Source organism: Dromiciops gliroides, chromosome 5 (assembly GCF_019393635.1).
Source record: "Dromiciops gliroides isolate mDroGli1 chromosome 5, mDroGli1.pri, whole genome shotgun sequence".
Lineage (NCBI taxonomy): Eukaryota > Metazoa > Chordata > Mammalia > Microbiotheria > Microbiotheriidae > Dromiciops > Dromiciops gliroides.
Genome location: NC_057865.1, coordinates 99,719,317 through 99,737,158, shown reverse-complemented (window position 1 = coordinate 99,737,158; position 17,842 = coordinate 99,719,317). Strand labels below are relative to the sequence as shown.

At 36.7% G+C, this 17,842-nt stretch overlaps 1 pseudogene; it reads right to left on the bottom strand.

Moving 5' to 3' along the window:
- Positions 1-7,627: 7,627 nt before the first annotated feature.
- LOC122728746 overlaps positions 7,628-17,842 on the bottom strand; it is a 90,889-nt pseudogene continuing 80,674 nt past the window's right edge.

Here is a 17,842-nt window from a genome sequence, read left to right as displayed (position 1 = left end):
CATAGAAATATTATAAAAACAAATGTTGAAAACTCTCTCTAAATATAACTGGAAAAGAATGAAATATTTATATGAAAAAATAAATTGCAGATCATGTCTCTCAGTGCTATATTCAAATCATCCTTCTGATGGTAACTATCTGTGTGATATTGGGTATATTATTTAACTTTCCAGACATCAAATTCCCCATCTGTAACATGAGAGGTTGGACTAGATGGCATCTGAAGTACTTTGAAGTTCTAGATCCATTATCAAATATGCCTCCTTGCTGGTGCCTGGATTCTTTTCAGTTAATTCTGCTTTTATATTTAAATGACTATATTTTGATTTTTTTTCAAAAGTTGCCCTCTTTTTTTCTTCAGGAAAGACCAAATGGCTTTGGAATTTTAAATCAGTAACATCAGAAGAATTTATGTGACCATATAGAGATAGAAAATAGAGCAAGAGAAAATGTTTTAGTTGTGTTGAAACTGGGGACTAATAAAGATATTGATTTTTCGTGGAGTTTGGGGAATTAAGCTCAATTCCAACTGAGAGAGAAACAGAGTGGGTCTCAGGAGAAAATAGACTTCTTGGGGAGCTAGACAGTAAGATCAGAGGTCAGGAATTGATTTGACATCAGGGGCTAGACCAAGGTCTGACCAAAGAAATTTCCAAATGTGGACTCTGAAATGATTTTATGTCCTAATAATTAACAGTAAGTACGCATACACACATCTGTAGTAAAATAGTTATATACCCAATATACCAACCTGAAAGTATGTTGCATTTGTGAAAGCCTATTGAGAGGAGGATATAGAAGATTGGAGAGGGGAGTGATTGAGACATCCCAGAAGTGTCAGCCAAACAATTGCTGCACAGACACCACAAAATTTGGACTTAGGACTGGTTTGGAGAGGGGGAGGTACATTTCCTCTCTGTTCCAAGCTTTGAAAGGCAACTGGAATTGCTTTGACCATGTCTAGTCAGTGTTCTAGGTCATCTGCATTATCATCCATGACCAGGCCATGTAGGACTACCTAGTCCAGAATGAATAATCACCTTTTCTAGTTGGGCATTATCCATCCAAATAAGACAGTATTAATTAAATATTGCTCAGTTGAATTTTAATTCTCACTTAAATCCCAGGGTAAAACTATCCCATTTTCCCCTCATATTGTCATATTCTTTGGATAACGATGTCATGGGGTGCAGAGCACCCCAGAAGTTCTCTGGGGCACATCAAGGAATCTTCTCCTTGAGAAACTAAACCAGAGGACAGATAACACCTAGAGAGATAAGCTGAACCAAATCTGACTGAGGTAGCTTCGGAATCCTACCCTTCATTCTGGTCTCCCTTACCCTGGGGAGATAAGTTTGGGTGTGGCTTCGGCCTTTGCGTTCTGAAGAGGGATCTGTAGCCACCCCTCTCCCAAACCCTTAAGTCACTACCAGTGGGGGATGGTCCTCCACTCCTCACCCAATTCCCCCAGCTACCACCAGTGGGGGATGGTCCTCTCTCACTAAAGGAACTTTTCATGGGCAGATGGTCCACCCCCATCAGTCCTCTATAAAAGTACCTTCCAGTCTCGTGTTCGAGGAGATTTGGTACCTCTGAGCCATGTGCTTTATGCCAAATCTCCCCATGAAAAGTCCAAGGGTTTCTTTCATGGTTTCCCTCCCCCCACCCTTCCCTTCCCTTGCTCCTAAATAAACTATCACCTTATTCTAACTACTTTTTGTGTGCAAGAGGGTATAATTCTTTAAAGAGGAATTCCTAAGAACCCCAACTCCCACCAACCCGTACCCCATTTCCCACCATTACAACCAGAAACTTGACCACTATAAAAGGGGAAGGGAAGGTATGTATATAAGTTTACCTTTGCAAAGTTTGTTTAAGTGCTCTGCAAAATGTCTCATCATGTTCATGGAGTTTATCTGAAGATCTTGAGGGTAAGACAGTATCAGGCACACTTTGTTAGGTCAAAATCACTTCAATTCTAGTATGGTCCTAATACCTGGCTATCTCTTGTCTGAGGATCAGCCTAGTTAAGTACAACAAGACTCAGCTCTAGGGGCTGGCTATTAGGTGACAAATTATTTGGCCATAACAATGCATGAAACAGTAAAATGCAGAAGGGACCTCTGTCCTTTGTAGCTTCTTTCTTCCTCTTTTGTGACAATACGAAAGTAGCAGAAAAGAGAGAAAAAAGATGTCAAGGAACATGCAACTTTTATACTGCCTAATCCAATAATCAGTGGCATGACAATACTGTAAAAAGTGAAGCATGACATTCTTTCTATATATGAAACCATAAAATATAAGAGTTTTAGTTAAATGAAAGGCTGCATCACTAGTTCTTTTTAAAATGGCAAATAATGGTCTCAGTGGAGTCAATTCATTGTATTTACAAAGCCTAGAAGATGTAGCCATTAAAGGGCACTGTGACTTGACTATTGCCAAATGATTTTATATATGATCTTGGAGGTAATAGGGAGCCACTGAAATTTATTGAGTGTATGTGTGTGTGTGTGTGTATGTGTGTAACATGATCAGATCTATGCTTTAGCAGATAATATAACACGTGAGTGCAGGATGGACTAGAGTAGGGGGAGATTTGAGGCAGGGAGATCAACCAAAAGGTTATTGCAACAGCCTAGGTGTGAGGTGATGACGGCCTCCCCCAGGGAGAAGGCTCCATGAGATAAAACCTAAACTGTCTCTGTCCTCAAGGAACTTACTTTCTATTGGGCAGAAGAGAAACAATACGCACACAAATAAGAAATCATGCAGGAGAAACAACATAAAAAAGTTTCGTACAAGAAATGTATGATTTTAAAAGAAGATGAGTTAGTCATGAGATAAGAGAGTGGGGTAACAGTGACAATCTGTTTGCTCCAAAGATACACTCATTCATAATATCAAGAGAACACTAGGAAGGCCCCTGACACTCTGGATGGGGCCCCTGGTGTTGAACTGATGCAAGCACAGAGACAATATACACATAGAGAAGATGGCAGCATGGATGGACAGCTATATGCATCCCTGGTGGAAGCACAAAGATTCCCTCCTCACCTTTGCCTCTGCTTCCTTCAAGACTAGGATCAAATCCTCCTTCCAACAAGAGGCCTTCCTGGTTTTCCTCCTGGTTTACTGGAGTAAAGGATGACCTCTAGTGTCTGCATGTTGTTCAAGAAAACAAGGTCATGGCCACACTACTATGATAGTAGACTATGGGGTTTTTTTTGGCGATGTTAATGAATATTAAAAGCAAAAGCATTAAATAAAATACTGACAAACTGAACACAGCAATATATTCAAAATATTCATTAAGTTCAAATAAGATTTATATCAGGAATACAAGTATGGTTTTCTCATTAGGAAAATAATCAGCATAATATTTTATATCAATAATAGAGAACATAAAATCATTTAATAATATCAATAGATACATAAAAACTGAAAAAAATAGAATATCCATGCTTGTTAAGATACTGAAAAGCACAGAAATAGAAGGATCCTCTCCCCACCCCCCTCCCCATGTTAAAACATGTCTGAAACTAAGAGCTAGTATTTTACGTAGTCAGGAAACATTATAAGCAGTCTCATTAAAATAGAGCTTTGAAGCAGTGCTGTCCTCTCTCACCATTAGTATTCAGTGTAATTATGGAAGAGTAAGAAGGAAAGAAAGAATTACATAAATAATTCTATGCAAAAGAGGTTAAATATGTGTTTGAAGAAGATAGGATGGTACATTTAGAAAAACTGAGAAATTCAATTAAAAGTCATCTGAGACCCTAAATGATAAACAAGATAGTGAAGTGTAAAACATTTCTTTGATATAATGACATAAGATATGTCCACAAAAACCATCTGTTGCTCTGTATATCACAAATAGAAACAAGAAGTTGATAGAAGGAGCAATGCCATTTTCAGTTTGATAAATATGTGCCACACTTCAAAATCAGGGAATTATGAAAAAAAAATGTCAAGAAGAGGGTCTTGCCCTATCTAATCTGAAATTATACGTTAAAAGGGGATAATGATATGAAATGCTAGCACAAAAGGTGTAATGCTGAATACATTGCCATTATATAAAATGAAAGGAAAATAGAACAATGGAATAGGATAACTAACAAAAATTAGAATAAAAGGTTTATGTGCAGTAGACCAGTGCAAGGCAAACCCAGCATTATAAATCATAAAATAGAGAAATCACTATTCAGTAAAAAGCATTAGAAAAATTATATAATAACATGATGAAATGTAAGATTGAGTAATATTTCATATCATATTAAAAATTAATTCCAAATTTGTAAAAGCTGAAAGTATAAAGATTATAAGAGAAAATTATAATACATTTGTCACAATTGTGGAGATAATATTTTTAACGTATTGAACAAATGGGCAAAATTTTAGTAGGCAAAGTAAATGTATTTGATTACATAAAAACAGAAGGTTTTTCCACTACCGAAAGAATTGTGTCTAAAAATAAAAGGATATGGCAAAACTTTTTTTTCAGTAAATAAATCTGATGAAAATTTGACTTTTGAAATCCACAAGGAATTGACACAGTTAAAAGAGCAAAGGCCAATCTCCATTGGACAAATGGTTGTAGGCAGGAAAAACTCATCTGGTCCAATCTTCCCATTTTACTGATGAGGAAATTGAGACCCAGATTGCTGATATAACTTTTCCAGGTACTAAACAGCAGTTAGGATTTGAACCCAATATTTTTGATTCTAAATATAGTGCTATTTCTACTAAACTATACTGCCAAAGAATATAAACAAGCATATGTTTAAGAGACAAATATAAGAATAATCAACTGAAATAATAATCAAACCCTCTAAAATCAGAGAAATGTAAAAGAAGCTTGAAGGATCACTACAAACCTATAAAATTGGTAGAACTGTAATAAAAAAATAAAGTCAACATTTGTGAGCTTTGGGAAAAGTCACTGTGAGACCATTGGAAGAGCTGTGAATTCAATTAATCTAAATTCAGGAAATACTTATTAAGAAGCTGCTTTATGCAAAGCACTAGGGGATACAAAGACATTGAAATCTTTTGGAAAGTAATATGGCAATATGCAATGAATTACCAAGCTCTTTTATACCCCTTGATTTAGTGACCGTGCTACTTACTAGCACTATATCCTGTAAGGGCCTAAAATTCTAACTATGATGTCTAAAATCTAATGAGTGGTCGACAAATTAGAAAACATACAGCACCAATCTTTGGGCATTAAGTATTTATTAAAGTATATTAGGGGTTAGTAAAGAGAAACATGTAGATAAAATATGAGATTTGTCTGTTCTTCCTATCCTGCCTGTCTCTGTTGCCAAGCCCCCATCTGACAATGAAAAGCTTTGCTCCTCCCAAAAGCCTCCTGTGAAGCAGGAAACAGAGCTGTCCACACACACACAGCTCCAAGCTAATTGGTTGGTAGCTCTGATTGACAGCACCCACAGGGCGGCAAACATCACTTCCTGATGCTGATCTGACCTTTGAAACCCTAGAAAAGTTGCTTCTGCATGCTAAAGTGACATGGTTTCTTTACAGGCCAGAGCTCACAGCAGGGCATGTTATTCCAATTCTCACAGTCCCCCCTGTGCTTCATGCAAAGAAACATCATTTCCTCACATGAAGCAATAATGTTACAGACGCCTATGACTAACAAAGGGGATGAAATGAGAGAAAAAGAAATTGAGTGACTCATTGACAAAAGCTAAAGGGGGTACTTCCCTATTAGCAGGTAGACATTACAAACAGAAAAACTAAAGGAGGCACTCCCCTTTAGTATGTGGACATAATAAACAATGTATACAATGTGCAAAAGGAAAATAGGAAAATGTCCATTTAAGTCTTTGGAAGTATTTTCTCAGATGATTCTTGGGATGTCCTCTGGGTGTAGTTGTGGAATATCTTTCAGGTGTGGATATGTGGATGCTGGTAATCAACCAGGAAAATTTCCTACAAAGTTGAGCTTAGCACAACTTTAAATAGCTTTGTCAATAATCAAATCAAACAATGAGAGTTCTCAAAAAAAATGTCTAAAGAAATTCAGAAACTTAGTTGTTACACATGAAACATATAATAAAAACAAAAATTGAAACATTATATAAAACTTCATATTACTACACTCCTCTAAATATTACTACAATCCTGAAGGGATTATTATTAATTTTTTTTTTTTGGTTGGGCAATGAGGGTTAAGTGACTTGCCCAAGGTCACACAGCTAGTAAGTGTCAAGTGTCTGAGGCCGGATTTGAACTCAGATTCTCGTGACTCCAGGGCTGGTGCTCTATCCACTGTACCACCTAGCTGCCCTCTCCTGAAGGGATTATTAAGGGGGGGAGGGGAAGGAATCTATTTCCACAAAAATATTCACAAATGCTAATTTGTAATAGCCAAAAAAAATATGGACACAAACACTGTCTAAAAATTGGGAAATGACTGAACAAATTACGTACTATCAGAATTGGATAAGACTTTAAAGATCATCTAATCCAGGGCTTCTTAAACTTTTTTTCACTTGCAACCCCTTTTTGCCTGAGAAATTTTTATGTTACCTAGGGTATGTAGGTATATAAAATAGGTATACATAACCTTTTCCGTTGTCAAATTTTTCACAGCTCCCACATTCAGTTATACAGCTCCTATATGGGGTCACAACCCACAGTTTAAGAAGCTATGATCTAATCTAATCCCCTGATTTTACAGATGATAAAATTGAGGCACAGAAAGATTAAATCATTTGAACCAAATTACACAGGTATTCAGTGACAAAAGCCTAAACTGAACCTAAGTCTGACAGACCTAACAATCTACTATACAATGCTTCCTTTCACTGAGGGGTCCTCCCAACAAAATACTGATAAAACCAGAACAGTTATAGTTTCAGAACTGAATGCTTTAAGGTTCAAAAATAGTACTGCTGGACAGATGATGCCCTAAGGTCTTCTCTTTCTCTCTCTTTTTTTCTTTTTTGTTTTTTGGCAGGGCAATGAGGGTTAAGTGACTTGCCCAGGGTCACACACCTAGTAAGGGTCAAGCATCTGAGGCTGGATTTGAACTCAGGTTCTCCTGAATCCAGGGCCAGTGCTTTATCCCCTGTCCCATCTAGCTGCTCTTCCTCAGAGTATTTTCAATGAATACCAGCTGTGTGACCATGGATGTCTTTTATCCCCTTATTGCTTCAAGAAACTCTAATTCTAAAAGTCTCAGATGAGTTGTAGTTATGCATTGGCAAAAAGAGTTTCCGCACTAAAAATTCCCTAAAATGATGAAATCACAGCTCTGGATTCTTCCTCAGCACCCTGTCCCAAGACAAGAAATTAAAACTATTAAGAAAACCAATAAATAGCAAAAAATATGAAATGATCCAGACTCAAAAAAGGAGAATCTTAACAATAGACATTCTGACTGTAATGATTTGACAAAAACATCAAAATTGGAAAATATTTATACAAGAACAAGAAATTAGGACTGATTGTAGCAAATAAATTATTCTTTTTTGACATGGGATTGATTTTATTAATAAAGATGTTGAAATGTGTGCATACTAATTTAAGTAGAAAGCACCTTTAACCTCAGCAATCATTACATTAAAATAGTAGCAGATTTGACAGTCTTATTCATAATTATTGTTTATAAAGCTTTTTATTAATATTTCCTCTGTTTAGTCCTCCTCTGCATACTATTGCATGAGTCACACCTCTCTGATGGTTAAATCGATGACTCCAGACCTCTGTTCTCAAAGTCTGAGGCTGAAGCCTAACTCATCTGAAAAGCTAAGCTTGACTACTGCTATTATCTGCAGAGGAGCTGGATGGAGGATCTTGGCTGGTAGAAGGAAGATGATACATCAGCTTCCTAAACAGGCTCTTCCTCCCATTGGCTATAAATTTCTGGGCCAGCTTCTAAACTAATTCCTTCAGTTTCTGTCTCCACAAATACTTCATTTCCATCATCACCTGTCCCTGTTTCTGCAGTCATGGATAAACTGCCAGTGGATCTTGTCACCACTGGAAGGACTCAGATGCGTGTTCAGAAGATCAGCAGTAGTAATTTCAATAAATGCAACTTGTAAGGGAGTAGTAGGAATACTTTGGTCACCAGATTCTCCTTGATGTGCTAGGAAGAGGGGTATTTCATACATTCCTAATCCTCCTTGTGATGCAAGCTGACCAAGATCTCAGTGGCTAGAACTTGTTTTTGGCATATCTTCAGGGGGTCCAAACCAGAACCTAGGAATACCAGCAATCTGAAGTTAATGAATTGCTTCTGTAAATCCAACTGTACGATGTGTTACCCCAAGCGTCAGAGTACTTGGCACAGTTTTGCCCTCCTCATCAAAAAAGTTCTGCTGCTTGCTTCCTATCCCAGGAGTCAGTTGAAGTCCTTGTCCAAATGACTATCTTCATGTCATCTGGATTTTCCGGACTGGTGGTCCCATTTCCTGGGTAGGTGCATGGATGGTTAGTCATTGGGGAAATGGGTGAGATGGTCTTTGGGGTGACTGAGGTGCCTGAGGACTCTGTCTTTCAGCTAATGATGGTTTTTGTTCTCTAGAATTCTCATGGGGCAGAGATGATTCTGTAACAGAATTTCCTTTAACACCAATTCTGAGAATCTGATTTCTGGATACTCTCACCTCCCAAACTTTCTTCTGTTTCAGGATGTGGATCAGTGCCATCACCACCCTCAGTATCATCAGCTTCATAGCCATCATTGCCATCTACACTATCAATGGCTTCATTACCATCTTCACCTTCATCTCCCATCCCTGTGTCTTCATCATCATCATCACAATTCTTTTTGTCTTCCTTATAGTTTTCTTGTTCACCATCATTTTCATCATCGTCATCTTCCTCATCACAGTCTATCACAATGGTGTAATCTCCTTTGGACTGGGCATGCTGGCAAGATATTGTAGTCTGCTGATCTAACTGCAGGGGTCCAAGATCGATTTGAAGGGACTGAGAGGTTTCTTCACTGTCCTCCACAGCAGTGTAATCCCCTTGACTGACTGATTCTTTAATAAATCTTGTGAATCCTGATTTACAAAGGGCTTAACCTCCCCATCAGTGCTCTCTTCTGCCATAACTTCCTCCTCAGGTCCTACAGGGGGTATGTTTTCAAATTTCTTTGAAAGAGGCATATATCTATTTTTTCATCAGAGATTTGCTCTGATGTCTCTATGGTGCTATCGTCTTCCTCTTCACTTGCATGTTTAAGAAAAGATTAACTTGGAGCAGCTGAAACTGTACCAAATACTGCAGTCAAAGTGCAACTTCTTGGAATTGGTGAAGTTTGTTCAACTTTTACAATGCTAGGGGATAGTTCTTGGCTAGCAGGCTTAATCTGGGGATGGCCTTTTTAAGTGGGCTGCACAAAGGTTGTAGACTATGTTTGTTCTTGGACGGTTAAAATGGGCTGCAAGATAGAGGGCTGGGCATTGGGAATGGTAGAATGGATGGACCCACCTGTGCTTGAAAAGCTGGAACATGGTGCACAGGTCTTTCTGATTGCATAGCTTCTTGAGATTCCACCTATGTGGTGGGCATCACTGTAGCTGTCGGACTTATAACTATTAGAGGTGTAACCATTTATTGGATACTAGATCTAGTTGTTGACTTATTCCCAGCTATGTCATCAGCTGTCACTTTGCTTGGAGTAGACACAAAAGGAGTTGGCTTGATATTGGCTGTTAGTGGATCTGATGCATGAGCAATTCCTCTTTCCTCTGAAGCCAGAGTTGTTTTGAGTATGAGTTGTCTTTGTTGTTCAGGGACTGTGCTATTTGTTTCCTGAGGCTTACCTCTTTGCTCACGGTGTCCTTCTTGTTATTCCCTGAGTTCCCATTCCAAGTGGCTAATTTGACCTTCATGCCATGATTTAAGAGCAATCATATGCACATCCAACTTATCCTTCTACTGAACTACTGCACCATTTATTTGTTTAAACTCTTCATTTTCTTTAGTTAGTTGATCTTTGACAGCAGCTAAGTGTGCCAGCTTTGCTTTGGCTATAACAAGAGCCTTTCTCATTTGGTCTTCATTCTCAGTCATATGTTACCACAGCTGCTCCTCCTGTGTAATTTTGTCTTGAAGATCCTGAAGAAGATGTGAGAATTCAGACAGAAGCTGTGTTATCTGTTCCTAAAGACTTCTACCAATAGCCTCTTTTTCAGATACTGTTTCCTGAAGGTTCTCTATTGGATTCTCCAGGGATTTTGTTTTATTTTAGTTTGTTTCATAGGTTTTTTGAGCTCTTGCACTTTGTGAACAGATGATTGCTGTTCCAGTAGTTCTCCAGAAGACTGCAAAGTCCCCATCACATTATCATTTTGTTCCTTAAGCTCTTTAGCAAATAAAATATTATTATTATTATTATTATTATTAAAGTTAAAATGTACATGCTTTTGATAAATTGCAAATAATTAGGATTATGATTTATATATGATTTAGTTTGGGATATATTTATTTCAATGTTTTTAATGATGTTTACTAAATTTATAATTAAATGTTCCTTTAAAGAACATTTATCAACTCACATTCTAATGGTCTGGATGTACAGAAGTAATTTCTTAGCAATTGGATTCTCTCTCTGACTTTGCTCCTGACACTACAGACTTATCCTTCACCACTGATTGTCAAGTTTCTGCCCAGAATCACCATTTCCAGAAGTGTCATAGGCCATTCATATGCTGCTTCTTATTCTTAACTAATCTTGCCTTCTTTGTCTCTTCTTATGGCTTTTTTTACCTTCCTAATTATAACTGTGAACATCCTCCAAGACTCAGCTCTTTGCTTTCTGTTCTTTTTCAACATTTATTTCTTCTATTTTTCAATTACCTGCAAATCATTTCTACTTGGATATACTTGAAACTCTGCCCTCTGGGGAAGTGATAGTATAGATTCACAAAATATCATCTCTGCAATTGCTTTCAGGGGCCATCTAATCTAACTCATAATTGAACAAGAATCTTCTCTGTAGTATACTTAAAAATGTTCATCCAGGGGCGGCTAGGTGGCGCAGTGGATAAAGCACCGGCCCTGGATTCAGGAGTACCTGAGTTCAAATCCGGCCTCAGACACTTGACACGTACTAGCTGTGTGACCCTGGGCAAGTCACTTAACCCCCATTGCCCCTCAAAAACAAAAACAAAAACAAACAATGTTCATCCAGCCTTTGCTTAAAAAGACTTGATGGGGAGGAGTGTATGGAATTTAGAGTTCCTAAGAGACAGAATGAACTTGGGAGAAGAGAGCATGTTCCAAATGGCAACGAAAACAAAATTGGAACTGAATCAAGCTAGTGATCTATTCCAAAGTCTGGATGTGAGGTAGAAAAAAGTAACTCGAAGCAGTGGTCAAAAGGAGTTAGAAAGCACACCACGAGGGGAAAATCTTGCTTTTGCTAAGGAGTTTGTTTGTATCATGATATTTATTTACTCAAGAGAATAGTCTTCTAAAAATTGTGCTTTTTAATCCATCCTCTTTCTTATGAATTTCCTTAATTTCACTATTTTGGTGATGGTGAATTACATCTGATTTAATCTGAATAGGGAGCTCTAGGTGAGGAAATTCCCTCTACCAATTTAGATGGCTAATGTCTTTGCAATTTATAGTCTTAGAGATATGACTGTGGTATTGGGAGATTAAGTGACTTGCCTAGGATAACGTAGAAAATATGTGTTAGTAGGGGAAACTTAAACCCTAAGACACTTTGTGTCCCTTAGACTAGCTTTCTATGCATTATGCCATAGTTAATACTACCTCTCCAGAGAGAGAGAATCATATAACATTAGTTATATATTATGTTATTATGACATATAGTATTAGTTAGCTCCTCATATATCCTCACAAGAAGGGAGCTTAAGTATTATCTGGCACAACTCACTCATTTCACAGATGAAGCACCAAAGGTGTAGAGAGTTAAAATGCTTTCCTCCAAATCATATACTTACTAAGTGGTAGATTCATCCCACATCCTGGTCTAATTCCTCTAGGTCTTTTAAAATTTTGCAAGTATTAGTATAGCCTATGGTTACACAAGTTGTTAGCAGCAGAGCAGGGATTCAAATACTAGATTAGTATATTAGAAAAATTCAACAGATCAACTGGTTTGCTTTCAAGCAAAATGGTATACACCTCTAGGTGGGACAGTGGACACCCAAGCCTGGGTAGGGCTGGCCAATTGGTGGTCTTCCTGAGTTTTGGTATATTACAGAATCAAGACAACAATCAGGAGAGAAGATTATGACTTGGCCAGGCTTTTTATAAAACCATAAGTATCCTAAGGGCATTCTTGATTTTATATCAGCAGTATTATAATTAGTTATGAGAATTTTAGGGCAACTAGGTGGCATTCTGGGTGGAACACTAGGCTTGGAATCAGGAAGACACATCTTCATGAGTTCAAATCTGGCCTCAGATACTTACTAACTGTGTGACCCTGGGCATGTCACTTAACCCTGTTTGCCTCAGTTCCTCATCTATAAAATGAACTGGAGAAGGAAATGGCAAACCACTCCAGTATCTGACAAAAAACCCCCAAATGGGGTCATGAAGAGTCAGATATGATTGAAAAATGACTGAATTATGATTGCATATTACATATTAAATTATATTATATTTTAGTCAGAGATACTGACTATGAGCAATATCTCTTTTTGTATAATTTCTGACCAAATTGGAATATTTACTTTGATGGTTCTACTGTCATGATTAAGAAGGAAGTGTGCTGGAATACAAAAAGTAGTATACTTGAGTGAGAAGAGACATGAGTTTGAATCCCACTTTTGACAGTTACTAGCTATTTGGCTATGGGAAAGATACATAAGCTTTCTGAGCCTCAGTTTCCTCAACTGTAAAATGGGGAATGGATAATCAATGTATGGCCTATGGATGTGATGTAATACTATTCTGCTATAAGAAATGAGGAAATAGATGATTTCAAAGAGCCACTGAAATTTTTTATGAACTGATACAGAATGAAGTAAACAGAACCAGAATAATTTATATGTGAATAATATAAAACTGAACAATTTTGAAGATTTTATATGCTGACAAGGAATTAAATTAGTAGAACCAAGACAACAATTTATAGAATATCAACAGCATTGTAAAGACAAATTTTGAAAGCAATAAGGACCATGATCAGTCATGATGGTCATGATGCATAATTCTAGAGAACTAATATTGAAGTATGCTATCCACATTCTATCCTGACAGAGAGGTGATAGATTCAGGCTGCAGAATGAGACATTTATTTTTTGATCATGGGCAATGACGGAATTTTATTTTTTGTATATTTATGCCTATTTGTCACAATGAATTTTTCTTTTACTTTTTTTAATGGGGTGGTAGTAGTAAGCAAAGGAAATAGATTTCTGTTAATTAAAAATAATTTAAAGTTTAGAATGATATCTGTAGTAACTACTTGACAGAGTTCTTATGAGAATCAAGTTCAACAATATTCTGAAAACATTTTGTAAACCTTAAAAGGTTATACAGCAGCCAATTAGTCAGTCAACAAACATTCATTAAGCCCTTTCTATGTGCTAGGCACCATGCTAAGCACTGGTCAGATGGTTAGCATTATTATTTCTTTTGTAAAATGCCCTTATTCCCATGTCTCTGCTTCTCCCAAATGTGCTCATTGTGGAAGGCCTTCAAAAGTTTTATTCCCTTTAGGAAGTCTCTTTTCTTGATCATTCTGTTCAACACTAATCTTTTTCCTTTGTGACTACACATTTTGGTATTTGGTAGTTTGTGACCTACTTGGCCATTACATTTCTCACTGTAAAGGAATATATTGGATATTTACTACATAGGAGTGGGGTTGATTTAAGAGAATTTTGCTAGATCTGGTCATTCTTGATTAAGCTGATCATTGAAGTTCCACTTGTTCAGGCCCAGGTTTTTTTATGGTTAGCATTTGGGATCTTGGATTTGACACTTCTGTCTGCTATTTACTACCTCTGTAATGTGAACAAGTTGGATAGCTTCTCTCTGCCTTTGATTTCTTCACCTCTAAAGTATGGGGCTTGAGTTCGATGGCTTCAAGATCCCTCTTCAACTCAAAATTTATTAAGCAATTTGCAGAAGCTGATGAGACCCTGACAAACAGCTGAATACTTACTATTCAAATGCAGTGTTTTGTATTTCATCGAGTCTAAAATAGAATAAAGAACTTAATTTTTTAGTATATGTTATATTGATTTTTGGCTGTTAAAGGAAAGGCTGAAGAAAAAACACAAATAAAAAAAACCAACAACTCTTCAACTCCATTATATTACCTGCATTTTAAGAACTTTGAATTTTAAGACAAAGCCAGTAAGACAAAACCAATGATTAGCTAGAATGTACATCAAATTTGTCATTCATCTATTTGTTCAAATAACTTCTGAGTAATTTTACCAATATCTAAAGAGTAAGAATTTCAAAAGTAAAAGGTTTTGATTTTTCATTCCTATTTTCTTTTATCATATGAATAGTTTGAGCATTTTTCAGAACTATGCCACAATGGTCTCTGTAATGATAATCCATTTCTTTTATCTGCTCATTTGGCTTATTTCCCCATAAATCTTCCCCTCCACCTCCCCAAAACAAAGCCTGTTAAGTTGTATTGAAAATTCAGTTACTAGTTGTTAGAGTAATTACATCTCTAAAATGAGGCGGTGGTTGGGGGGAGAGTAATTAACTAGATGATCTGAAGAGCACCTAAAGGTGCTCACATTTCACAATTGTATAAATAAAAAATTGGAAATGACAAGATTTTGCTTCTCTTGGGAAAGTCTCCCATTGCAGTCACTGGAGTATGCAACACCTGTGTTATGGACTCACTCCATATATATGAAATGGCCATGGCATTGTTATGAGGAAATTGTTACTATATAATCAGGACATTCCTTTCAGTTTCAGTAAAATAGATGAAGAAGGAACTCAGTTTTCTTCACTTCAACAGAAAAAAATTTAGAAAGACAGACAATTCAGGAGAAGTTTAGGACCAGAAGGGGCCTGCTTCTTGAATGAACAAATGACTAAATGAACACTTATTTACTAAGTGTGTATTATTAATCAGTCACTGTGCTGGGTTCTGGAGATACAAATACAGAAGTGAGGCAATCCTTGTTCTCATAGAGTTTACCTTATAACTGAGGCAGACAACACACACACAAAGGGGAGTGGTAATTAAAGAAGGGAATTTTAATTTGGGAAGTCTTCTGGATGATAAGTAGAGCTATAGATAATTGTCAGGCCCTTTCCAATAGAAATAGAAGAATAAGGCTGGAGGGAGATGGAGTCAATTAATCAGTGATATCACCTAAATCCACTTAACCCAGATACACCTATTAGGTGAGAACTACTCTGTTGAGTCCATCAGAGGCATGATTATGTATGTGTGTGTGTATATATGTGTATGCATGTATTCATACATCTATGCATGCAAGCATGTAAATATGTGTGTATATGTGTATATACATGTTTATATGTCTAAATAATATATGTATATTTGTGTATATATATGTACATATACAGAGGTATCTAGAAGTAAGGAAATCTGGAAAAAATATATTTTTTGTTGGGCAGAGCTGGACATACGATGGAGCAGATAAGTCTATTATACTATTTACCCATCATTGATGAATTGTATAGAGTTTGGGTCCTCATAATCCCTTGCCTCCTATAGAAAAGCAATTTTGTTATCCTAAAGACTATATGAACAGTAGTGAGAATCACTAACTAGTAAAAGGTATTCCTGAGATTAGAGTCTTGAGGGAGTGGAATTAGCCCTTGAGTAGTGTTAACCAAGGCTCTGTTGTCACAGGATTAAAAAAATCAGCCTGGATTTTAAGCAGTAAGTATATTCCCTTCCAAAGAAGTAAGACTAACCATTTACTTGGAGAGACTGCAATTCTCTATATAAAGACTGCAATTTTCTTTACAAAGAAAAAAAAATTGAATGCACTCATTTTTTGAGTAGGATATTTTAACAGAATTCAGGATAAATACAAAATTACATTATTAGATACAATCTTCATTTCATTTTTTCCAATTAAAAAAAATTGGTGGGGCAATGAGGGTTAAGTGACTTGCCCAGGGTCACACAGCTAGTAAGTGTCAAGTGTCTGAGGCTGGATTTGAACTCAGGTCCTCCTGAATCCAAGGCCAGTGCTTTATCCACTGCGCCACCTAGTTGCCCCCTTTCTCCAATTTTAAGAGGCTGGAATAATAAGTTGTGTCATCATCTTGTAGTATATTATTTCTAATATGCTATTCTGCAGTCCCCTTGATTAAAAAAATTGAATTATTTTCTTGTTTACAAAGTCAGTTCAATTTCCCATACATAGTCAGAGATATGGCATCTGAGTTTGCTTTCTATATGTGCAAACTTTGATAATAAAGATGTCTGTCCATGGTACTGTGCAATATTCTTTTTTAAAAAGTAAATAGACAATTAAGTTTTATGAGCAATGAACTCTGAAAGTTGAGCATGTATGAATGGCATACTGTAAATGAATAAAATCTACAAAAAGTTAATCTGATAGATATTTGATCATCTGAATTACCATTATTGTATAATAATTATTTGTAAATGCTAAATATAATATGTGTCTGGGGTAGCCACCTATACTCTAGTACCTCACAATTCTCACACATGGCATTTGGAAACTAAAACTGGCTTATTCTGATCTGTTCTCACACTGAGAGTTCTACGTTTTCAAAGAAGAACCACCATCATATGATAACATTTAGATTTTCCAGGGGTCCTAGGAGGAACTACTAAAAAGCAAAAGAAATAGTATCACAAGTACTCATTCAAACAAATGCATGAATAAAAAATAAATAAAAATACATAAATTGGGATTATACTATACTTTCCTACCAATATATTCAGTATATGTGTAGGTATAGATATCTATACATTTACACACACACACATACACACACACACACACACGTGTATGTGTGTATGTGTGTGTACCCCCTTTGAATGTCCACTTGAACTCATACTCAGTACCCTTTTTCAACCTCTGGTTCCTTTGATGATGGGATTAATAGCAGAATACAACCCTTTAGAATCCTGCTTTCCTCTGGATTGAACTCTGAAGTATAGCTCTGGTTAAATAACGCCTGGATTATCACTTCATCCTTTCTTTATCAGAAACAAAACATAGTCTTTCCTTCAATTCTCTACCCAGTCCTTTAATCCTACACTCTCAATTCTGAGACCCCACACTTTCAATTATTCCCTTCACTTTAACATTTGTATTTCTTTCTCTCCTCTTGTTCTTTCTCTTTTGTTTACTAAAACAGAGATCCCTTCTTTCACTTGGCCCTACTGCCTCCTTTAATTACCTCTTATTTCTCTAATTCCAATAACTAAAATATTTCTGAAATGACCAATCCTTAAATATTACCTCTTCATCTTCATCACTATGCTGTCATTAACACCCTAAAATTTGCCCCTTCCCAGTGTAGCCGAGCTCTCAAATGTTACCAATAATCTTAATTACCAACTAACAAATCAACTTGAATTTTCAGTAGTCTTTTCTCATTCCTCATTTTACTTGTCCTTTTTCCAACATGTGACACCATAGGGCACTCTGCTTTCTTGAATCTCATTCATCTCTTGACTTCTAAGACATTCATGTATCTCTTGCCCTGACCTTTCTCTCAGCCTTCCGTCCAGTATTTCCAAATTCATGCTGAACATTTCAACTTGAATTTCCTCAAGAGAACCCCAAATATGTCAAAAAATGAACCCTTCACTTCCTGCAAACCATGTTTTCTTTCCTACCAGTCTATTCTTGTAAATGGTGCCATCATTCTCCTAGTCTCCCA